Here is a 25,118-nt window from a genome sequence, read left to right as displayed (position 1 = left end):
TAGTCATTTTTCCGGCATTTTTCAGACTTTCAGAGAGGGGAAAATGTCAGTGAGCGTTCCGATTTCAGTTCCAGAGCGATTCGCCCGTTAAGTCCTTGATATTTAGTAGTTTTCAGCCAATTTTCTGACTTTTTGAAAATTTTACTTTTTGGTGAAAATATCCATTAAATGAGGGAATAATATGTGTGAAGGTAGCCCAGGAGAGTTCCAAATGTGTGTGGGTAAAATATATATCCCACGGGGTAAAATTGAAAAAAGTTGAAAATTTTTTTGGGGGGGGGCTTAGTCATTTTTCCGGCATTTTTCAGACTTTCAGAGAGGGGAAAATGTCAGTGAGTATTCCGATTTCAGTTCCAGAGCGATTCGCCCGATAAGTCCTTGATATTTAGTAGTTTTCAGCCAATTTTCTGATGTTTTGAAAATTTCACTTTTTGGTGAAAATATCCATTAAATGAGGGAATATTATGTGTGAGGGTACCCCAGGAGTGTTCCAAATGTGTGTGGGTAGAATATATATCCCACGGGGATAAAATTGAAAAAAGTTGAAAATAATTTTTTTTTGGACCTAGTCATTTTTCCGGCATTTTTCAGACTTTCAAGAGGGGAAATTTTCAGTGAGCATTCCGATTTCAGTTCCAGAGCGATTCGCCCATTAAGTCCTTGATATTTAGTAGTTTTCAGCCAATTTTCTGACTTTTTGAAAATTTTACTTTTTGGTGAAAATATCCATTAAATGAGGGAATATTATGTGTGAGGGTACCCCAGGAGAGTTCCAAATTTATGTGGGTAGAATATATATCCCACGGGGGTAAAATTGAAAAAAGTTGAAAAAAATTATTTTTGGGACTTAGTCATTTTTCTGGCATTTTTCAGACTTTCAGAGAGGGGAAAATGTCAGTGAGCTTTCCTATTTCAGTTCCAGAGCGATTCGCCCGATAAGTACTTGATATTTAGTAGTTTTCAGCCAATTTTCTGACTTTTTGAAAATTTCACTTTTTGGTGAAAATATCCATTAAATGAGGGAATAACATGTGTGAGGGTACCCCAGGAGAGTTCCAAATGTGTGTGGGTAGAATATATATCCCACGGGGGTAAAATTGAAAAAAGTTGAAAAATTTTTTTTTTAGGACTTATTCATTTTTCCGGCATTTTTCAGACTTTCAGAGAGGGGAAAATGTCAGTGAGCGTTCCGATTTCAGTTCCAGAGCGATTCGCCCGTTAAGTCCTTGATATTTAGTAGTTTTCAGCCAATTTTCTGACTTTTTGAAAATTTTACTTTTTGGTGAAAATATCCATTAAATGAGGGAATAATATGTGTGAAGGTACCCCAGGAGAGTTCCAAATGTGTGTGGGTAGAATATATATCCCACGGGGTAAAATTGAAAATAGTTGAAAATTTTTTTGGGGGGGGCTTAGTCATTTTTCCAGCATTTTTCAGACTTTCAGAGAGGGGAAATTGTCATTGAGTATTCCGATTTCAGTTCCAGAGCGATTCGCCCAATAAGTCCTTGATATTTAGTAGTTTTCAGCCAATTTTCTGACGTTTTGAAAATTTCACTTTTTGGTGAAAATATCCATTAAATGAGGGAATATTATGTGTGAGGGTACCCCAGGAGAGTTCCAAATGTGTGTGGGTAGAATATATATCCCACGGGGATAAAATTGAAAAAACTTGAACATAATTTTTTTTTGGACTTAGTCATTTTTCCGGCATTTTTCAGACTTTCAGAGAGGGGAAAATGTGAGTGAGCATTCCGATTTCAGTTCCAGAGCGATTCGCCCATTAAGTCCTTGATATTTAGTAGATATCAGCCAATTTTCTGACTTTTTGAAAATTTTACTTTTTGGTGAAAATATCCATTAAATGAGGGAATAATATGTGTGAGGGTACCCCAGGAGAGTTCCAAATGTGTGTGGGTAGAATCTATATCCCACGGGGGTAAAATTGAAAAAAGTTGAAAAATTTTTGGGGGGGAGCTTAGTCATTTTTCCGGCATTTTTCAGACTTTCAGAGAGGGGAAAATGTCAGTGAGTATTCCGATTTCAGTTCCAGAGCGATTCGCCCGATAAGTCCTTGATATTTAGTAGTTTTCAGCCAATTTTCTGACTTTTTGAAAATTTCACTTTTTGGTGAAAATATTCATTAAATGAGGGAATATTATGCGTGAGGGTACCCCAGGAGAGTTCCAAATGTGTGTGGGTAGAATATATATCCCTCGGGGGTAAAATTGAAAAAAGTGGAAAAATTTTTTTTTTAGGACTTAGTCCTTTTTCCGTCATTTTTCAGACTTTCAGAGAGGGGAAAATGTCAGTGAGCGTTCCGATTTCAGTTCCAGAGCGATTCGCCCGTTAAGTCCTTGATATTTAGTAATTTTCAGCCAATTTTCTGACTTTTTGAAAATTCTACTTTTTGTTGAAAATATCCATTACATGAGGGAATAATATGTGTGAGGGTACCCCAGGAGAGTTCCAAATGTGTGTGGGTAGAATATATATCCCACGGGGGTAAAATTGAAAAAAGTTGAAAATTTTCTTTTTTAGGACTTAGTCATTTTTCCGGCATTTTTCAGACTTTCAGAGAGGGGAAATTGTCAGTGAGCATTCCGATTTCAGTTCCAGAGCGATTCGCCCGTTAAGTTCTTGATATTTACTAGTTTTCAGCCAATTTTCTGACTTTTTTAAAATTTCACTTTTTGGTGAAATATCCATTAAATGAGGGAATAATATGTGTGAGGGTACCCCAGGAGAGTTCCAAATGTGTGTGGGTAGAATATATATCCCACGAGGGTAAAATTGAAAAAAGTTGAAAAATTTTTTTTTTAGGTCTTAGTCATTTTTCCGGCATTTTTCAGACTTTCAGAGAGGGGAAAATGTCAGTGAGCGTTCCGATTTCAGTTCCAGAGCGATTCGCCCGTTAAGTCCTTGATATTTAGTAATTTTCAGCCAATTTTCTGACTTTTTGAAAATTCTACTTTTTGTTGAAAATATCCATTACATGAGGGAATAATATGTGTGAGGGTACCCCAGGAGAGTTCCAAATGTGTGTGGGTAGAATATATATCCCACGGGGGTAAAATTGAAAAAAGTTGAAAATTTTTTTGGGGGGGGCTTAGTCATTTTTCCGGCATTTTTCAGACTTTCAGAGAGGGGAAAATGTGAGTGAGTGTTCCGATTTCAGTTCCAGAGCGATTCGCCCATTAAGTCCTTGATATTTAGTAGTTTTCAGCCAATTATCTGACTTTTTGAAAATTTTACTTTTTGGTGAAAATATCCATTAAATGAGGGAATAATATGTGTGAGGGTACCCCAGGAGAGTTCCAAATGTGTGTGGGTAGAATATATATCCCACGGGGGTAAAATTGAAAAAAGTTGAAAAATTTTTGGGGGGGAGCTTAGTCATTTTTCTGGCATTTTTCAGACTTTCAGAGAGGGGAAAATGTCAGTGAGTATTCCGATTCCAGTTCCAGAGCGATTCGCCCGATAAGTCCTTGATATTTAGTAGTTTTCAGCCAATTTTCTTACTTTTTGAAAATTTCACTTTTTGGTGAAAATATTCATTAAATGAGGGTATATTATGCGTGAGGGTACCCCAGGAGAGTTCCAAATGTGTGTGGGTAGAATATATATCCCACGGGGGTAAAATTGAAAAAAGTGGAAAAAATTTTTTTTTAGGACTTAGTCCTTTTTCCGGCATTTTTCAGACTTTCAGAGAGGGGAAAATGTCAGTGAGCGTTCCGATTTCAGTTCCAGAGCGATTCGCCCGTTAAGTCCTTGATATTTAGTAGTCTTCAGCCAATTTTCTGACGTTTTGAAAATTTCACTTTTTGGTGAAAATATCCATTAAATGAGGGAATAATATGTGTGAGGGTACCCCATGAGAGTTCCAAATGTGTGTGGGTAGAATATATATCCCACGGGGGTAAAATTGAAAAAAGTTGAAAATTTTCTTTTTTAGGACTTAGTCATTTTTCCGGCATTTTTCAGACTTTCAGAGAGGGGAAATTGTCAGTGAGCATTCCGATTTCAGTTCCAGAGCGATTCGCCCGTTAAGTTCTTGATATTTACTAGTTTTCAGCCAATTTTCTGACTTTTTTAAAATTTCACTTTTTGGTGAAATATCCATTAAATGACGGAATAATATGTGTGAGGGTACCCCAGGAGAGTTCCAAATGTGTGTGGGTAGAATATATATCCCACGAGGGTAAAATTGAAAAAAGTTGAAAAATTTTTTTTTTAGGTCTTAGTCATTTTTCCGGCATTTTTCAGACTTTCAGAGAGGGGAAAATGTCAGTGAGCGTTCCGTTTTCAGTTCCAGAGCGATTCGCCCGTTAAGTCCGTGATATTTAGTAGTTTTCAGCCAATTTTCTGACTTTTTGAAAATTTTACTTTTTGGTGAAAATATCCATTAAATGAGGGAATAATATGTGTGAAGGTACCCCAGGAGAGTTCCAAATGTGTGTGGGTAAAATATATATCCCACGGGGTAAAATTGAAAAAAGTTGAAAATTTTTTTGGGGGGGGCTTAGTCATTTTTCCGGCATTTTTCAGACTTTCAGAGAGGGGAAAATGTGAGTGAGTGTTCCGATTTCAGTTCCAGAGCGATTCGCCCATTAAGTCCTTGATATTTAGTAGTTTTCAGCCAATTATCTGACTTTTTGAAAATTTTACTTTTTGGTGAAAATATCCATTAAATGAGGGAATAATATGTGTGAGGGTACCCCAGGAGAGTTCCAAATGTGTGTGGGTAGAATATATATCCCACGGGGGTAAAATTGAAAAAAGTTGAAAAATTTTTGGGGGGGAGCTTAGTCATTTTTCCGGCATTTTTCAGACTTTCAGAGAGGGGAAAATGTCAGTGAGTATTCCGATTTCAGTTCCAGAGCGATTCGCCCGATAAGTCCTTGATATTTAGTAGTTTTCAGCCAATTTTCTTACTTTTTGAAAATTTCACTTTTTGGTGAAAATATTCATTAAATGAGGGTATATTATGCGTGAGGGTACCCCAGGAGAGTTCCAAATGTGTGTGGGTAGAATATATATCCCACGGGGGTAAAATTGAAAAAAGTGGAAAAATTTTTTTTTTAGGACTTAGTCCTTTTTCCGGCATTTTTCAGACTTTCAGAGAGGGGAAAATGTCAGTGAGCGTTCCGATTTCAGTTCCAGAGCGATTCGCCCGTTAAGTCCTTGATATTTAGTAATTTTCAGCCAATTTTCTGACTTTTTGAAAATTCTACTTTTTGTTGAAAATATCCATTACATGAGGGAATAATATGTGTGAGGGTACCCCAGGAGAGTTCCAAATGTGTGTGGGTAGAATATATATCCCACGAGGGTAAAATTGAAAAAAGTTGAAAAATTTTTTTTTTAGGTCTTAGTCATTTTTCCGGCATTTTTCAGACTTTCAGAGAGGGGAAAATGTCAGTGAGCGTTCCGATTTCAGTTCCAGAGCGATTCGCCCGTTAAGTCCGTGATATTTAGTAGTTTTCAGCCAATTTTCTGACTTTTTGAAAATTTTACTTTTTGGTGAAAATATCCATTAAATGAGGGAATAATATGTGTGAAGGTACCCCAGGAGAGTTCCAAATGTGTGTGGGTAAAATATATATCCCACGAGGTAAAATTGAAAACAGTTGAAAATTTTTTTGGGGGGGCTTAGTCATTTTTCCGGCATTTTTCAGACTTTCAGAGAGGGGAAAATGTGAGTGAGTGTTCCGATTTCAGTTCCAGAGCGATTCGCCCATTAAGTCCTTGATATTTAGTAGTTTTCAGCCAATTATCTGACTTTTTGAAAATTTTACTTTTTGGTGAAAATATCCATTAAATGAGGGAATAATATGAGTGAGGGTACCCCAGGAGAGTTCCAAATGTGTGTGGGTAGAAAATATATCCCACGGGGGTAAAATTGAAAAAAGTTGAAAAATTTTTTTTTTAGGACTTAGTCATTTTTCCGGCATTTTTCAGACTTTCAGAGAGGGGAAAATGTCAGTGAGCGTTCTGATTTCAGTTCCAGAGCGATTCGCCCATTAAGTCCTTGATATTTAGTAATTTTCAGCCAATTTTCTGACTTTTTGAAAATTTTACTTTTTGGTGAAAATATCCATTAAATGAGGGAATAATATGTGTGAGGGTACCCCAGGAGAGTTCCAAATATGTGTGGGTAGAATATATATCCCACGGGGGTAAAATTGAAAAAAGTTGAAAAATTTTTTGGGGGAGCTTAGTCATTTTTCCGGCATTTTTCAGACTTTCAGAGAGGTTAAAATGTCAGTGAGTATTCCGCTTTCAGTTCCAGAGCGATTTGCCCGATAAGTCCTTGATATTTAGTAGTTTTCAGCCAATTTTCTGACTTTTTGAAAATTTTACTTTTTGGTGAAAATATCCATTAAATGAGGGAATAATATGTGTGAGGGTACCCCAGGAGAATTCCAAATGTGTGTGGCTAGAATATATATCCCACGGGGGTAAAATTGAAAAAAGTTGAAAATTTTTTTTTTTAGGACTTAGTCATTTTTCCGGCATTTTTCAGACTTTCAGAGAGGGGAAAATGTCAGTGAGCATTCCTATTTCAGTTCCAGAGCGATTCGCCCGATAAGTGCTTGATATTTAGTAGTTTTCAGCCAATTTTCTGACTTTTTTAAAATTTCACTTTTTGGTGAAATATCCATTAAATGAGGGAATAATATGTGTGAGGGTACCCCAGGAGAGTTCCAAATGTGTGTGGGTAGAATATATATCCCACGGGGGTAAAATTGAAAAAAGTTTAAAAATGTTTTTTTTAGGTCTTAGTCATTTTTCCGGCATTTTTCAGACTTTCAGACTGGGGAAAATGTCAGTGAGCGTTCCGATTTCAGTTCCAGAGCGATGTGCCCATTAAGTCCTTGATATTTAGTAGTTTTCAGCCAATTTTCTGACTTTTTGAAAATTTCACTTTTTGGTGAAAATATCCATTAAATGAGGGAGTAATATGTGTGAGGGTACACCAGGAGAGTTCCAAATGTGTGTGGGTAGAATATATATCCCACGAGGTAAAATTGAAAAAAGTTGAAAATTTTTTTGGGTGGGGCTTAGTCATTTTTCCGGCATTTTTCAGACTTTCAGAGAGGGGAAAATGTCAGTGAGTATTCCGATTTGAGTTCCAGAGCGATTCGCCCGATAAGTCCTTGATATTTAGTAGTTTTCAGCCAATTTTCTGACGTTTTGAAAATTTCACTTTTTGGTGAAAATATCCATTAAATGAGGGAATATTATGTGTGAGGGTACCCCAGGAGAGTTCCAAATGTGTGTGGGTAGAATATATATCCCACGGGGATAAAATTGAAAAAAGTTGAAAATAATTTTTTTTTGGACTTAGTCATTTTTCCGGCATTTTTCAGACTTTCAGAGAGGGGAAAATGTGAGTGAGCGTTCCGATTTCAGTTCCAGAGCGATTCACCCATTAAGTCCTTGATATTTAGTAGTTTTCAGCCAATTTTATGACTTTTTGAAAATTTCACTTTTTGGTGAAAATATCCATTAAATGAGAAAATATTATGTGTGAGGGTACCACAGGAGACTTCCAAATGTGTGTGGGTAGAATATATATCCCACGGGGATAAAACTGAAAAAAGTTAAAAATAATTTTTTTTTGGACTTAGTCATTTTTCCGGCATTTTTCAGACTTTCAGAGAGGGAAAATTGTCAGTGAGCATTCCGATTTCAGTTCCAGAGCGATTCGCCCGTTAAGTCCTTGATATTTAGTAGCTTTCAGCCAATTTTCTGACTTTTTGAAAATTTCACTTTTTGGTGAAAATATCCATTAAATAAGGGAGTAATATGAGTAAGGGTACACCAGGAGAGTTCCAAATGTGTGTGGGTAGAATATATATCCCACGGGGTAAAATTGAAAGAAGTTGAAAATTTTTTTGGGGGGGGCTTAGTAATTTTTCCGGCATTTTTCAGACTTTCAGAGAGGGGAAAATGTCAGTGAGTATTCCGATTTCAGTTCCAGAGCGATTCGCCCGATAAGTCCTTGATATTTAGTAGTTTTCAGCCAATTTTCTGACTTTTTGAAAATTTCACTTTTTGGTGAAAATATCCATTAAATGAGGGAATAATATGTGTGAGGGTACCCCAGGAGAGTACCAAATGTGTGTGGGTAGAATATATATCCCACGGGGGTAAAATTGAAAAAAGTTGAAAATTTTTTTTTTTAGGACTTAGTCATTTTTCCGGCATTTTTCAGACTTTCAGAGAGGGGAAATTGTCAGTGAGCATTCCGATTTCAGTTCCAGAGCGATTCGCCCGTTAAGTCCTTGATATTTAGTAGTTTTCGGCCAATTTTCTGACTTATTGAAAATTTCACTTTTTGGTGAAAATATCCATTAAATGAGGGAATAATATGTGTGAGGGTACACCAGGAGAGTTCCAAATGTGTGTGTAGAATATATATCCCACGGGGGTAAAATTGAAAAAAGTTGAAAAATTTTTGGGGGGGAGCTTAGTCATTTTTCCGGCATTTTTCAGACTTTCAGAGAGGGGAAAATGTGAGTGAGCGTTCCGATTTCAGTTCCAGAGCGATTCGCCCATTAAGTCCTTGATATTTAGTAGTTTTCGGCCAATTTTCTGACTTATTGAAAATTTCACTTTTTGGTGAAAATATCCATTAAATGAGGGAATAATATGTGTGAGGGTACACCAGGAGAGTTCCAAATGTGTGTGTAGAATATATATCCCACGGGGGTAAAATTGAAAAAAGTTGAAAAATTTTTGGGGGGGAGCTTAGTCATTTTTCCGGCATTTTTCAGACTTTCAGAGAGGGGAAAATGTGAGTGAGCGTTCCGATTTCAGTTCCAGAGCGATTCGCCCATTAAGTCCTTGATATTTAGTAGTTTTCAGCCAATTTTCTGACTTTTTGAAAATTTCACTTTTTGGTGAAAATATCCATTAAATGAGGGAATAATATGTGTGAGGGTTCCCCAGGAGAGTTCCAAATGTGTGTGGGTAGAATATATATCCCACGGGGGTAAAATTGAAAAAAGTTGAAAAATTTTTTGGGGGGAGCTTAGTCATTTTCCGGTATTTTTCAGACTTTCAGAGAGGGGAAAATGTCAGTGAGTATTCCGATTTCAGTTCCAGAGCGATTCGCCCGATAAGTCCTTGATATTTAGTAGTTTTCAGCCAATTTTCTGACTTTTTGAAAATTTCACTTTTTGGTGAAAATATTCATTAAATGAGGGAATATTATGCGTGAGGGTACCCCAGGAGAGTTCCAAATGTGTGTGAGTAGAATATATATCCCACGGGGATAAAATTGAAAAAAGTAGAACATAATTTTTTTTTGGACTTAGTGATTTTTCCGGCATTTTTCAGACTTTCAGAGAGGGGAAAATGTGAGTGAGCGTTCCGATTTCAGTTCCAGAGCGATTCGCCTATTAAGTCCTTGATATTTAGTAGTTTTCAGCCAATTTTCTGACTTTTTGAAAATTTCACTTTTTGGTGAAAATATCCATTAAATGAGGGAATAATATGTGTGAGGGTTCCCCAGGAGAGTTCCAACTGTGTGTGGGTAGAATATATATCCCACGGGGGTAAAATTGAAAAAAGTTGAAAAATTTTTTTTTTAGGTCTTAGTCATTTTTCCGGCATTTTTCAGACTTTCAGACAGGGGAAAATGTCAGTGAGCATTCCGATTTCAGTTCCAGAGCGATCTGCCCATTAAGTCCTTGATATTTAGCAGTTTTCAGCCAATTTTCTGACTTTTTGAAAATTTCACTTTTTAGTGAAAATATCCATTAAATGAGGGAGTAATATGTGTGAGGGTACACCAGGAGAGTTCCAAATGTGTGTGTAGAATATATATCCCACGGGGGTAAAATTGAAAAAAGTTGAAAAATTTTTTGGGGGGAGCTTAGTCATTTTCCGGCATTTTTCAGACTTTCAGAGAGGGGAAAATGTCAGTGAGTATTCCGATTTCAGTTCCAGAGCGATTCGCCCGATAAGTCCTTGATATTTAGTAGTTTTCAGCCAATTTTCTGACTTTTTGAAAATTTCACTTTTTGGTGAAAATATCCATTAAATGAGGGAATAATATGTGTGAGGGTACACCAGGAGAGTTCCAAATGTGTGTGTAGAATATATATCCCACGGGGGTAAAATTGAAAAAAGTTGAAAAATTTTTTGGGGGGAGCTTAGTCATTTTCCGGCATTTTTCAGACTTTCAGAGAGGTTAAAATGTCAGTGAGCATTCCGATTTCAGTTCCAGAGCGATTTGCCCGATAAGTCCTTGATATTTAGTAGTTTTCAGCCAATTTTCTGACGTTTTGAAAATTTCACTTTTTGGTGAAAATATCCATTAAATGAGGGAATATTATGTGTGAGGGTACCCCAGGAGAGTTCCAATGTGTGTGGGTAGAATATATATCCCACGGGGATAAAATTGAAAAAAGTTGAACATAATTTTTTTTTGGACTTAGTCATTTTTCCGGCATTTTTCAGACTTTCAGAGAGGGGAAAATGTGAGTGAGCGTTCCGATTTCAGTTCCAGAGTGATTCGCCCATTAAGTCCTTGATATTTAGTAGTTTTCAGCCAATTTTCTGACTTTTTGAAAATTTTACTTTTTGGTGAAAATATCCATTAAATGAGGGAATAATATGTGTGAGGGTACCCCAGGAGAGTTCCAAATGTGTGTGGGTAGAATCTATATCCCACGGGGGTAAAATTTAAAAAAGTGGAAAAAAATTATTTTTGGGACTTAGTCATTTTTCCGGCATTTTTCAGACTTTCAGAGAGGGGAAAATGTCAGTGAGCATTCCTATTTCAGTTCCAGAGCGATTCGCCCGATAAGTGCTTGATATTTAGTAGTTTTCAGCCAATTTTCTGACTTTTTGAAAATTTTACTTTTTGGTGAAAATATCCATTAAATAAGGGAGTAATATGTGTGAGGGTACCCCAGGAGAGTTCCAAATGTGTGTGGGTAGAATATATATCCCAAGGGATAAAATTGAAAAAAGTCGAAAATTTTTTTTGGGGGGTCTTAGTCATTTTTCCGGCATTTTTCAGACTTTCAGACAGGGGAAAATGTCAGTGAGCATTCCGATTTCAGTTCCAGAGCGATCTGCCCGTTAAGTCCTTGATATTTAGCAGTTTTCAGCCAATTTTCTGACTTTTTGAAAATTTCACTTTTTAGTGAAAATATCCATTAAATGAGGGAGTAATATGTGTGAGGGTACACCAGGAGAGTTCCAAATGTGTGTGTAGAATATATATCCCACGGGGGTAAAATTGAAAAAAGTTGAAAAATTTTTTGGGGGGAGCTTAGTCATTTTCCGGCATTTTTCAGACTTTCAGAGAGGGGAAAATGTCAGTGAGTATTCCGATTTCAGTTCCAGAGCGATTCGCCCGATAAGTCCTTGATATTTAGTAGTTTTCAGCCAATTTTCTGACTTTTTGAAAATTTCACTTTTTGGTGAAAATATCCATTAAATGAGGGAATAATATGTGTGAGGGTACACCAGGAGAGTTCCAAATGTGTGTGTAGAATATATATCCCACGGGGGTAAAATTGAAAAAAGTTGAATAATTTTTTGGGGGGAGCTTAGTCATTTTCCGGCATTTTTCAGACTTTCAGAGAGGTTAAAATGTCAGTGAGCATTCCGATTTCAGTTCCAGAGCGATTTGCCCGATAAGTCCTTGATATTTAGTAGTTTTCAGCCAATTTTCTGACGTTTTGAAAATTTCACTTTTTGGTGAAAATATCCATTAAATGAGGGAATATTATGTGTGAGGGTACCCCAGGAGAGTTCCAATGTGTGTGGGTAGAATATATATCCCACGGGGATAAAATTGAAAAAAGTTGAACATAATTTTTTTTTGGACTTAGTCATTTTTCCGGCATTTTTCAGACTTTCAGAGAGGGGAAAATGTGAGTGAGCGTTCCGATTTCAGTTCCAGAGCGATTCGCCCATTAAGTCCTTGATATTTAGTAGTTTTCAGCCAATTTTCTGACTTTTTGAAAATTTTACTTTTTGGTGAAAATATCCATTAAATGAGGGAATAATATGTGTGAGGGTACCCCAGGAGAGTTCCAAATGTGTGTGGGTAGAATCTATATCCCACGGGGGTAAAATTTAAAAAAGTGGAAAAAAATTATTTTTGGGACTTAGTCATTTTTCCGGCATTTTTCAGACTTTCAGAGAGGGGAAAATGTCAGTGAGCATTCCTATTTCAGTTCCAGAGCGATTCGCCCGATAAGTGCTTGATATTTAGTAGTTTTCAGCCAATTTTCTGACTTTTTGAAAATTTTACTTTTTGGTGAAAATATCCATTAAATAAGGGAGTAATATGTGTGAGGGTACCCCAGGAGAGTTCCAAATGTGTGTGGGTAGAATATATATCCCAAGGGATAAAATTGAAAAAAGTTGAAAATTTTTTTTGGGGGGGCTTAGTCATTTTTCCGGCATTTTTCAGACTTTTAGACAGGGGAAAATGTGAGTGAGCGCTCCGATTTCAGTTCCAGAGCGATTTGCCCATTAAGTCCTTGATATTTAGTAGTTTTCAGCCAATTTTCTGACTTTTTGAAAATTTTACTTTTTGGTGAAAATATCCATTAAATGAGGGAATAATATGTGTGAGGGTACCCCATGAGAGTTCCAAATGTGTGTGGGTAGAATATATATCCCACGGGGGTAAAATTGAAAAAAGTTTAAAAATTTTTGGGGGGGAGCTTAGTCATTTTTCCGGCATTTTTCAGACTTTCAGAGAGGGGAAAATGTCAGTGAGTATGCCGATTTCAGTTCCAGAGCGATTCGCCCGATAAGTCCTTGATATTTAGTAGTTTTCAGCCAATTTTCTGACTTTTTGAAAATTTCACTTTTTGGTGAAAATATTCATTAAATGAGGGAATATTATGCGTGAGGGTACCCCAGGAGAGTTCCAAATGTGTGTGGGTAGAATATATATCCCACGGGGATAAAATTGAAAAAAGTTGAACATAATTTTTTTTTGGACTTAGTCATTTTTCCGGCATTTTTCAGACTTTCAGAGAGGGGAAAATGTGAGTGAGCGTTCCGATTTCAGTTCCAGAGCGATTCGCCCATTAAGTCCTTGATATTTAGTAGTTTTCAGCCAATTTTCTGACTTTTTGAAAATTTCACTTTTTGGTGAAAATATCCATTAAATGAGGGAATAATATGTGTGAGGGTTCCCCAGGAGAGTTCCAAATGTGTGTGGGTAGAATATATATCCCACGGGGGTAAAATTGAAAAAAGTTGAAAAATTTTTTTTTTAGGTCTTAGTCATTTTTCCGGCATTTTTCAGACTTTCAGACAGGGGAAAATGTCAGTGAGCGTTCCGATTTCAGTTCCAGAGCGATCTGCCCGTTAAGTCCTTGATATTTAGCAGTTTTCAGCCAATTTTCTGACTTTTTGAAAATTTCACTTTTTAGTGAAAATATCCATTAAATGAGGGAGTAATATGTGTGAGGGTACACCAGGAGAGTTCCAAATGTGTGTGTAGAATATATATCCCACGGGGGTAAAATTGAAAAAAGTTGAAAAATTTTTTGGGGGGAGCTTAGTCATTTTCCGGCATTTTTCAGACTTTCAGAGAGGGGAAAATGTCAGTGAGTATTCCGATTTCAGTTCCAGAGCGATTCGCCCGATAAGTCCTTGATATTTAGTAGTTTTCAGCCAATTTTCTGACTTTTTGAAAATTTCACTTTTTGGTGAAAATATCCATTAAATGAGGAAATATTATGTGTGAGCGTACCCCAGGAGAGTTCCAAATGTGTGTGGGTAGAATATATATCCCACTGGGAAAAAATTGAAAAAAGTTGAAAATAATTTTTTTTTGGACTTAGTCATTTTTCCGGCATTTTTCAGACTTTCAGAGAGGGGAAATTGTCAGTGAGCATTCCGATTTCAGTTCCAGAGCGATTCGCCCGTTAAGTCCTTGATATTTAGTAACTTTCAGCCAATTTTCTGACTTTTTGAAAATTTCACTTTTTGGTGAAAATATCCATTAAATAAGGGAGTAATATGTGTGAGGGTACACCAGGAGAGTTCCAAATGTGTGTGGGTAGAATATATATCCCACGGGGTAAAATTGAAAGAAGTTGAACATTTTTTTTGGGGGGGCTTAGTAATTTTTCCGGCATTTTTCAGACTTTCAGAGAGGGGAAAATGTCAGTGAGTATTCCGATTTCAGTTCCAGAGCGATTCGCCCGATAAGTCCTTGATATTTAGTAGTTTTCAGCCAATTTTCTGACTTTTTGAAAATTTCACTTTTTGGTGAAAATATCCATTAAATGAGGGAATATTATGTGTGAGGGTACCCCAGGAGATTTCCAAATGTGTGTGGGTAGAATATATATCCCACGGGGATAAAATTGAAAAAAGTTGAAAATAATTTTTTTTTGGACTTAGTCATTTTTCCGGCATTTTTCAGACTTTCAGAGAGGGGAAAATGTGAGTGAGCGTTCCGATTTCAGTTCCAGAGCGATTCGCCAATTAAGTCCTTGATATTTAGTAGTTTTCAGCCAATTTTCTGACTTTTTGAAAATTTTACTTTTTGGTGAAAATATCCATTAAATGAGGGAATAATATGTGTGAGGGTACCCCAGGAGAGTTCCAAATGTGTGTGGGTAGAATCTATATCCCACGGGGGTAAAATTGAAAAAAGTGGAAAAAAATTATTTTTGGGACTTAGTCATTTTTCCGGCATTTTTCAGACTTTCAGAGAGGGGAAAATGTCAGTGAGCATTCCTATTTCAGTTCCAGAGCGATTTGCCCGATAAGTGCTTGATATTTAGTAGTTTTCAGCCAATTTTCTGACTTTTTGAAAATTTTACTTTTTGGTGAAAATATCCATTAAATAAGGGAGTAATATGTGTGAGGGTACCCCAGGAGAGTTCCAAATGTGTGTGGGTAGAATATAAATCCCAAGGGATAAAATTGAAAAAAGTTGAAAATTTTTTTTGGGGGGGCTTAGTCATTTTTCCAGCATTTTTCAGACTTTCAGACAGGGGAAAATGTGAGTGAGCGTTCCGATTTCAGTTCCAGAGCGATTTGCCCATTAAGTCATTGATATTTAGTAGTTTTCAGCCAATTTTCTGACTTTTTGAAAATTTTACTTTTTGGTGAAAATATCCATTAAATGAGGGAATAATATGTGTGAGGGTACCCCATGAGAGTTCCAAATGTGTGTGGGTAGAATATATATCCCACGGGGGTAAAATTGAAAAAAGTTGAAAAATTTTTGGGGGGGAGCTTAGTCATTTTTCCGGCATTTTGCAGACTTTCAGAGAGGGGAAAATGTCAGTGAGTATTCCGATTTCAGTTCCAGAGCGATTCGCCCGATAAGTCCTTGATATTTAGTAGTTTTCAGCCAATTTTCTGACTTTTTGAAAATTTCACTTTTTGGTGAAAATATTCATTAAATGAGGGAATATTATGCGTGAGGGTACCCCAGGAGAGTTCCAAATGTGTGTGGGTAGAATATATATCCCACGGGGATAAAATTGAAAAAAGTTGAAAATAATTATTTTTTGGACTTTGTCATTTTTCCGGCATTTTTCAGACTTTCAGAGAGGGGAAAATGTGAGTGAGCGTTCCGATTTCAGTTCCAGAGCGATTCGCCCATTAAGTCCTTGATATTTAGTAGTTTTCAGCCAATTTTCTGACTTTTTGAAAATTTCACTTTTTGGTGAAAATATCCATTAAATGAGGGAATAATATGTGTGAGGGTACCCCAGGAGAGTACCAAATGTGTGTTGGTAGAATATATATCCCACGGGGGTAAAATTGAAAAAAGTTGAAAAATTTTTTTTTTAGGACTTAGTCATTTTTCCGGCATTTTTCAGACTTTCAGAGAGGGGAAAATGTCAGTGAGTATTCCGATTTCAGTTCCAGAGCGATTCGCCCGATAAGTCCTTGATATTTAGTAGTTTTCAGCCAATTTTCTGACGTTTTGAAAATTTCACTTTTTGGTGAAAATATCCATTAAATGAGGGAATATTATGTGTGAGGGTACCCCAGGAGAGTTCCAAATGTGTGTGGGTAGAATATATATCCCACGGGGGTAAAATTGAAAAATGTTGAAAATTTTCTTTTTAGGACTTAGTCATTTTTCCGGCATTTTTCAGACTTTCAGAGAGGGGAAAATGTCAGTGAGCTTTCCGATTTCAGTTCCAGAGCGATTCTCCCGTTAAGTCCTTGATATTTAGCAGTTTTCAGCCAATTTTCTGACTTTTTGAAAATTTTACTTTTTGGTGAAAATATCCATTAAATGAGGGAATAATATGTGTGAAGGTACCCCAGGAGAGTTCCAAATGTGTGTGGGTAGAATATATATCCCACGGGGTAAAATTGAAAAAAGTTGAAAAATTTTTTGGGGGGGGGCTTAGTCATTTTTCCGGCATTTTTCAGACTTTCAGAGAGGGGAAAATGTCAGTGAGTGTTCCGATTTCAGTTCCAGAGCGATTCGCCCGATAAGTCCTTGATATTTAGTAGTCTTCAGCCAATTTTCTGACGTTTTGAAAATTTCACTTTTTGGTGAAAATATCCATTAAATGAGGGAATATTATGTGTGAGGGTACCCCAGGAGAGTTCCAAATGTGTGTGGGTAGAATATATATCCCACGGGGATAAAATTGAAAAAAGTTGAAAATAATTTTTTTTTGGACTTAGTCATTTTTCCGGCATTTTTCAGACTTTCAGAGAGGGGAAAATGTGAGTGAGTGTTCCGATTTCAGTTCCAGAGCGATTCGCCCATTAAGTCCTTGATATTTAGTAGTTTTCAGCCAATTTTCTGACTTTTTGAAAATTTTACTTTTTGGTGAAAATATCCATTAAATGAGGGAATAATATGTGTGAGGGTACCCCAGGAGAGTTCCAAATGTGTGTGGGTAGAATATATATCCCACGGGGGTAAAATTGAAAAAAGTTGAAAAATTTTTGGGGGGAGCTTAGTCATTTTTCCGGCATTTTTCAGACTTTCAGAGAGGGGAAAATGTCATTGAGCGTTCTTGATTTCAGTTCCAGAGCGATTCGCCCGTTAAGTCCTTGATATTTAGTAATTTTCAGCCAATTTTCTGACTTTTTGAAAATTTTACTTTTTGGTGAAAATATCCATTAAATGAGGGAATAATATGTGTGAGGGTACCCCAGGAGAGTTTCAAATATGTGTGGGTAGAATATATATCCCACGGGGGTAAAATTGAAAAAAGTTGAAAAATTTTTTGGGGGAGCTTAGTCATTTTTCCGGCATTTTTCAGACTTTCAGAGAGGTTAAAATGTCAGTGAGTATTCCGATTTCAGTTCCAGAGCGATTTGCCCAATAAGTCCTTGATATTTAGTAGTTTTCAGCCAATTTTCTGACTTTTTGAAAATTTTACTTTTTGGTGAAAATATCCATTAAATGAGGGAATAATATGTGTGAGGGTACCCCAGGAGAATTCCAAATGTGTGTGGGTAGAATATATATCACACGGGGTAAAATTGAAAAAAGTTGAAAAATTTTTGGGGGGGGGCTTAGTCATTTTTCCGGCATTTTTCAGACTTTCAGAGAGGGGAAAATGTCAGTGAGTATTCCGATTTCAGTTCCAGAGCGATTCGCCCGATAAGTCCTTGATATTTAGTAGTTTTCAGCCAATTTTCTGACTTTTTGAAAATTTCACTTTTTGGTGAAAATATCCATTAAATGATGGAATATTATGTGTGAGGGTACCCCAGGAGATTTCCAAATGTGTGTGGGTAGAATATATATCCCACGGGGATAAAATTGAAAAAAGTTGAAAATAATTATTTTTTGGACTTTGTCATTTTTCCGGCATTTTTCAGACTTTCAGAGAGGGGAAAATGTGAGTGAGCGTTCCGATTTCAGTTCCAGAGCGATTCGCCCATTAAGTCCTTGATATTTAGTAGTTTTCAGCCAATTTTCTGACTTTTTGAAAATTTCACTTTTTGGTGAAAATATCCATTAAATGAGGGAATAATATGTGTGAGGGTACCCCAGGAGAGTACCAAATGTGTGTGGGTAGAATATATATCCCACGGGGGTAAAATTGAAAAAAGTTGAAAATTTTTTTTTTTAGGACTTAGTCATTTTTCCGGCATTTTTCAGACTTTCAGAGAGGGGAAAATGTCAGTGAGTATTCCGATTTCAGTTCCAGAGCGATTCGCCCGATAAGTCCTTGATATTTAGTAGTTTTCAGCCAATTTTCTGACGTTTTGAAAATTTCACTTTTTGGTGAAAATATCCATTAAATGAGGGAATAATATGTGTGAGGGTACCCCAGGAGAGTTCCAAATGTGTGTGGGTAGAATCTATATCCCACGGGGGTAAAATTGAAAAAAGTGGAAAAAAATTATTTTTGGGACTTAGTCATTTTTCCGGCATTTTTCAGACTTTCAGAGAGGGGAAAATGTCAGTGAGCATTCCTATTTCAGTTCCAGAGCGATTTGCCCGATAAGTGCTTGATATTTAGTAGTTTTCAGCCAATTTTCTGACTTTTTGAAAATTTTACTTTTTGGTGAAAATATCCATTAAATAAGGGAGTAATATGTGTGAGGGTACCCCAGGAGAGTTCCAAATGTGTGTGGGTAGAATATAAATCCCAAGGGATAAAATTGAAAAAAGTTGAAAATTTTTTTTGGGGGGGCTTAGTCATTTTTCCAGCATTTTTCAGACTTTCAGACAGGGGAAAATGTGAGTGAGCGTTCCGATTTCAGTTCCAGAGCGATTTGCCCATTAAGTCATTGATATTTAGTAGTTTTCAGCCAATTTTCTGACTTTTTGAAAATTTTACTTTTTGGTGAAAATATCCATTAAATGAGGGAATAATATGTGTGAGGGTATCCCATGAGAGTTCCAAATGTGTGTGGGTAGAATATATATCCCACGGGGGTAAAATTGAAAAAAGTTGAAAAATTTTTGGGGGGGAGCTTAGTCATTTTTCCGGCATTTTGCAGACTTTCAGAGAGGGGAAAATGTCAGTGAGTATTCCGATTTCAGTTCCAGAGCGATTCGCCCGATAAGTCCTTGATATTTAGTAGTTTTCAGCCAATTTTCTGACTTTTTGAAAATTTCACTTTTTGGTGAAAATATTCATTAAATGAGGGAATATTATGCGTGAGGGTACCCCAGGAGAGTTCCAAATGTGTGTGGGTAGAATATATATCCCACGGGGGTAAAATTGAAAAAAGTGGAAAAATTTTTTTTTTAGGACTTAGTCCTTTTTCCGGCATTTTTCAGACTTTCAGAGAGGGGAAAATGTCAGTGAGTATTCCGATTTCAGTTCCAGAGCGATTCGCCCGATAAGTCCTTGATATTTAGTAGTTTTCAGCCAATTTTCTGACGTTTTGAAAATTTCACTTTTTGGTGAAAATATCCATTAAATGAGGGAATATTATGTGTGAGGGTACCCCAGGAGAGTTCCAAATGTGTGTGGGTAGAATATATATCCCACGGGGGTAAAATTGAAAAATGTTGAAAATTTTCTTTTTAGGACTTAGTCATTTTTCCGGCATTTTTCAGACTTTCAGAGAGGGGAAAATGTCAGTGAGCGTTCCGATTTCAGTTCCAGAGCGATTCTCCCGTTAAGTCCTTGATATTTAGCAGTTTTCAGCCAATTTTCTGACTTTTTGAAAATTTTACTTTTTGGTGAAAATATCCATTAAATGAGGGAATAATATGTGTGAAGGTACCCCAGGAGAGTTCCAAATGTGTGTGGGTAGAATATATATCCCACGGGGTAAAATTGAAAAAAGTTGAAAAATTTTTTGGGGGGGGCTTAGTCATTTTTCCGGCATTTTTCAGACTTTCAGAGAGGGGAAAATGTCAGTGAGTATTCCGATTTCAGTTCCAGAGCGATTCGCCCGATAAGTCCTTGATATTTAGTAGTCTTCAGCCAATTTTCTGACGTTTTGAAAATTTCACTTTTTGGTGAAAATATCCATTAAATGAGGGAATATTATGTGTGAGGGTACCCCAGGAGAGTTCCAAATGTGTGTGGGTAGAATATATATCCCACGGGGATAAAATTGAAAAAAGTTGAAAATAATTTTTTTTTGGACTTAGTCATTTTTCCGGCATTTTTCAGACTTTCAGAGAGGGGAAAATGTGAGTGAGTGTTCCGATTTCAGTTCCAGAGCGATTCGCCCATTAAGTCCTTGATATTTAGTAGTTTTCAGCCAATTTTCTGACTTTTTGAAAATTTTACTTTTTGGTGAAAATATCCATTAAATGAGGGAATAATATGTGTGAGGGTACCCCAGGAGAGTTCCAAATGTGTGTGGGTAGAATATATATCCCACGGGGGTAAAATTGAAAAAAGTTGAAAAATTTTTGGGGGGGAGCTTAGTCATTTTTCCGGCATTTTTCAGACTTTCAGAGAGGGGAAAATGTCATTGAGCGTTCTTGATTTCAGTTCCAGAGCGATTCGCCCGTTAAGTTCTTGATATTTAGTAATTTTCAGCCAATTTTCTGACTTTTTGAAAATTTTACTTTTTGGTGAAAATATCCATTAAATGAGGGAATAATATGTGTGAGGGTACCCCAGGAGAGTTTCAAATATGTGTGGGTAGAATATATATCCCACGGGGGTAAAATTGAAAAAAGTTGAAAAATTTTTTGGGGGAGCTTAGTCATTTTTCCGGCATTTTTCAGACTTTCAGAGAGGTTAAAATGTCAGTGAGTATTCCGATTTCAGTTCCAGAGCGATTTGCCCAATAAGTCCTTGATATTTAGTAGTTTTCAGCCAATTTTCTGACTTTTTGAAAATTTTACTTTTTGGTGAAAATATCCATTAAATGAGGGAATAATATGTGTGAGGGTACCCCAGGAGATTTCCAAATGTGTGTGGGTAGAATATATATCCCACGGGGATAAAATTGAAAAAAGTTGAAAATAATTATTTTTTGGACTTTGTCATTTTTCCGGCATTTTTCAGACTTTCAGAGAGGGGAAAATGTGAGTGAGCGTTCCGATTTCAGTTCCAGAGCGATTCGCCCATTAAGTCCTTGATATTTAGTAGTTTTCAGCCAATTTTCTGACTTTTTGAAAATTTCACTTTTTGGTGAAAATATCCATTAAATGAGGGAATAATATGTGTGAGGGTACCCCAGGAGAGTACCAAATGTGTGTGGGTAGAATATATATCCCACGGGGGTAAAATTGAAAAAAGTTGAAAATTTTTTTTTTTAGGACTTAGTCATTTTTCCGGCATTTTTCAGACTTTCAGAGAGGGGAAAATGTCAGTGAGTATTCCGATTTCAGTTCCAGAGCGATTCGCCCGATAAGTCCTTGATATTTAGTAGTTTTCAGCCAATTTTCTGACGTTTTGAAAATTTCACTTTTTGGTGAAAATATCCATTAAATGAGGGAATAATATGTGTGAGGGTTCCCCAGGAGAGTTCCAAATGTGTGTGGGTAGAATATATATCCCACGGGGGTAAAATTGAAAAAAGTTGAAAAATTTTTTGGGGGGAGCTTAGTCATTTTCCGGCATTTTTCAGACTTTCAGAGAGGGGAAAATGTCAGTGAGTATTCCGATTTCAGTTCCAGAGCGATTCGCCCGATAAGTCCTTGATATTTAGTAGTTTTCAGCCAATTTTCTGACTTTTTGAAAATTTCACTTTTTGGTGAAAATATCCATTAAATGAGGGAATATTATGTGTGAGGGTACCCCAGGAGATTTCCAAATGTGTGTGGGTAGAATATATATCCCACGGGGGTAAAATTGAAAAAAGTTGAAACATTTTTTTTTTATGACTTAGTCATTTTTCAGGCATTTTTCAGACTTTCAGAGAGGGGAAAATGTCAGTGAGCATTCCTATTTCAGTTCCAGAGCGATTCGCCCGTTAAGTCCTTGATATTTAGAAGTTTTCAGCCAATTTTCTGACTTTTTGAAAATTTTACTTTTTGGTGAAAATATCCATTAAATGAGGGAATAATATGTGTGAGGGTACCCCAGGAGAGTTCCAAATGTGTGTGGGTAGAATATATATCCCACGGGGGTAAAATTGAAAAAAGTTGAAAAATTTTTTGGGGGGAGCTTAGTCATTTTCCGGCATTTTTCAGACTTTCAGAGAGGTTAAAATGTCAGTGAGTATTCCGATTTCAGTTCCAGAGCGATTTGCCCGATAAGTCCTTGATATTTAGTAATTTTCAGCCAATTTTCTGACTTTTTGAAAATTTCACTTTTTGGTGAAAATATCAATTAAATGAGGGAATATTATGTGTGAGGGTACCCCAGGAGAGTTCCAAATGTGTGTGGGTAGAATATATATCCCACGGGGATAAAATTGAAAAAAGTTGAAAATAATTTTTTTTTGGACTTAGTCATTTTTCCGGCATTTTTCAGACTTTCAGAGAGGGGAAATTGTCAGTGAGCATTCCGATTTCAGTTCCAGAGCGATTCGCCCGTTAAGTCCTTGATATTTAGTAGTTTTCAGCCAATTTTCTGACTTTTTGAAAATTTCACTTTTTGGTGAAAATATCCATTAAATAAGGGAGTAATATGTGTGAGGGTACACCAGGAGAGTTCCAAATGTGTGTGGGTAGAATATATATCCCACGGGGTAAAATTGAAAGAAGTTGAAAATTTTTTTTGGGGGGGCTTAGTCATTTTTCCGGCATTTTTCAGACTTTCAGAGAGGGGAAAATGTCAGTGAGTATTCCGATTTCAGTTCCAGAGCGATTCGCCCGATAAGTCCTTGATATTTAGTAGTTTTCAGCCAATTTTCTGACTTTTTTAAAATTTCACTTTTTGGTGAAATATCCATTAAATGAGGGAATAATATGTGTGAGGGTACCCCAGGAGAGTTCCAAATGTGTGTGGGTAGAATATATATCCCACGGGGGTAAAATTGAAAAAAGTTGAAAAATTTTTTTTTAGGTCTTAGTCATTTTTCCGGCATTTTTCAGACTTTCAGACTGGGGAAAATGTCAGTGAGCGTTCCGATTTCAGTTCCAGAGCGATGTGCCCATTAAGTCCTTGATATTTAGTAGTTTTCAGCCAATTTTCTGACTTTTTGAAAATTTCACTTTTTAGTGAAAATATTCATTAAATGAGGGAGTAATATGTGTGAGGGTACACCAGGAGAGTTCCAAATGTGTGTGTAGAATATATATCCCACAGGGGTAAAATTGAAAAAAGTTGAAACATTTTTTGGGGGGAGCTTAGTCATTTTCCGGCATTTTTCAGACTTTCAGAGAGGTTAAAATGTCAGTGAGTATTCCGATTTCAGTTCCAGAGCGATTTGCCCGATAAGTGCTTGATATTTAGTAATTTTCAGCCAATTTTCTGACTTTTTGAAAATTTCACTTTTTGGTGAAAATATCAATTAAATGAGGGAATATTATGTGTGAGGGTACCCCAGGAGAGTTCCAAATGTGTGTGGGTAGAATATATATCCCACGGGGATAAAATTGAAAAAAGTTGAAAATAATTTTTTTTTGGACTTAGTCATTTTTCCGGCATTTTTCAGACTTTCAGAGAGGGGAAATTGTCAGTGAGCATTCCGATTTCAGTTCCAGAGCGATTCGCCCGTTAAGTCCTTGATATTTAGTAGTTTTCAGCCAATTTTCTGACTTTTTGAAAATTTCACTTTTTGGTGAAAATATCCATTAAATAAGGGAGTAATATGTGTGAGGGTACACCAGGAGAGTTCCAAATGTGTGTGGGTAGAATATATATCCCACGGGGTAAAATTGAAAGAAGTTGAAAATTTTTTTTGGGGGGGCTTAGTCATTTTTCCGGCATTTTTCAGACTTTCAGAGAGGGGAAAATGTCAGTGAGTATTCCGATTTCAGTTCCAGAGCGATTCGCCCGATAAGTCCTTGATATTTAGTAGTTTTCAGCCAATTTTCTGACTTTTTTAAAATTTCCCTTTTTGGTGAAATATCCATTAAATGAGGGAATAATATGTGTGAGGGTACCCCAGGAGAGTTCCAAATGTGTGTGGGTAGAATATATATCCCACGGGGGTAAAATTGAAAAAAGTTGAAAAATTTTTTTTTTAGGTCTTAGTCATTTTTCCGGCATTTTTCAGACTTTCAGACTGGGGAAAATGTCAGTGAGCGTTCCGATTTCAGTTCCAGAGCGATGTGCCCATTAAGTCCTTGATATTTAGTAGTTTTCAGCCAATTTTCTGACTTTTTGAAAATTTCACTTTTTGGTGAAAATATCCATTAAATGAGGGAGTAATATGTGTGAGGGTACACCAGGAGAGTTCCAAATGTGTGTGGGTAGAATATATATCCCACGGGGATAAAATTAAAAAAAGTTGAAAATAATTTTTTTTTGGACTTAGTCATTTTTCCGCCATTTTTCAGACTTTCAGAGAGGGGAAAATGTGAGTGAGCGTTCCGATTTCAGTTCCAGAGCGATTCGCCCATTAAGTCCTTGATATTTAGTAGTTTTCAGCCAATTTTCTGACTTTTTGAAAATTTCACTTTTTGGTGAAAATATCCATTAAATGAGGGAATAATATGTGTGAGGGTTCCCTAGGAGAGTTCCAAATGTGTGTGGGTAGAATATATATCCCACGGGGGAAAAATTGAAAAAAGTTGAAAAATTTTTTTTTTAGGTCTTAGTCATTTTTCCGGCATTTTTCAGACTTTCAGAGAGGGGAAAATGTCAGTGAGTATTCCGATTTCAGTTCCAGAGCGATTCGCCCGATAAGTCCTTGATATTTAGTAGTTTTCAGCCAATTTTCTGACTTTTTGAAAATTTTACTTTTTGGTGAAAATATCCATTAAATGAGGGAATAATATGTGTGAAGGTACCCCAGGAGAGTTCCAAATGTGTGTGGGTAGAATATATATCCCACGGGGTAAAATTGAAAAAAGTTGAAAAATTTTTTGGGGGGGGCTTAGTCATTTTTCCGGCATTTTTCAGACTTTCAGAGAGGGGAAAATGTCAGTGAGTATTCCGATTTCAGTTCCAGAGCGATTCGCCCGATAAGTCCTTGATATTTAGTAGTCTTCAGCCAATTTTCTGACGTTTTGAAAATTTCACTTTTTGGTGAAAATATCCATTAAATGAGGGAATATTATGTGTGAGGGTACCCCAGGAGAGTTCCAAATGTGTGTGGGTAGAATATATATCCCACGGGGATAAAATTGAAAAAAGTTGAAAATA

This window comes from Phyllobates terribilis, unplaced genomic scaffold (assembly GCF_046119375.1).
Source record: "Phyllobates terribilis strain yellow unplaced genomic scaffold, ASM4611937v1 Scaffold_5__5_contigs__length_657084704, whole genome shotgun sequence".
In the NCBI taxonomy this organism is placed as follows: domain Eukaryota; kingdom Metazoa; phylum Chordata; class Amphibia; order Anura; family Dendrobatidae; genus Phyllobates; species Phyllobates terribilis.
This window is presented reverse-complemented; position numbering follows the sequence as displayed.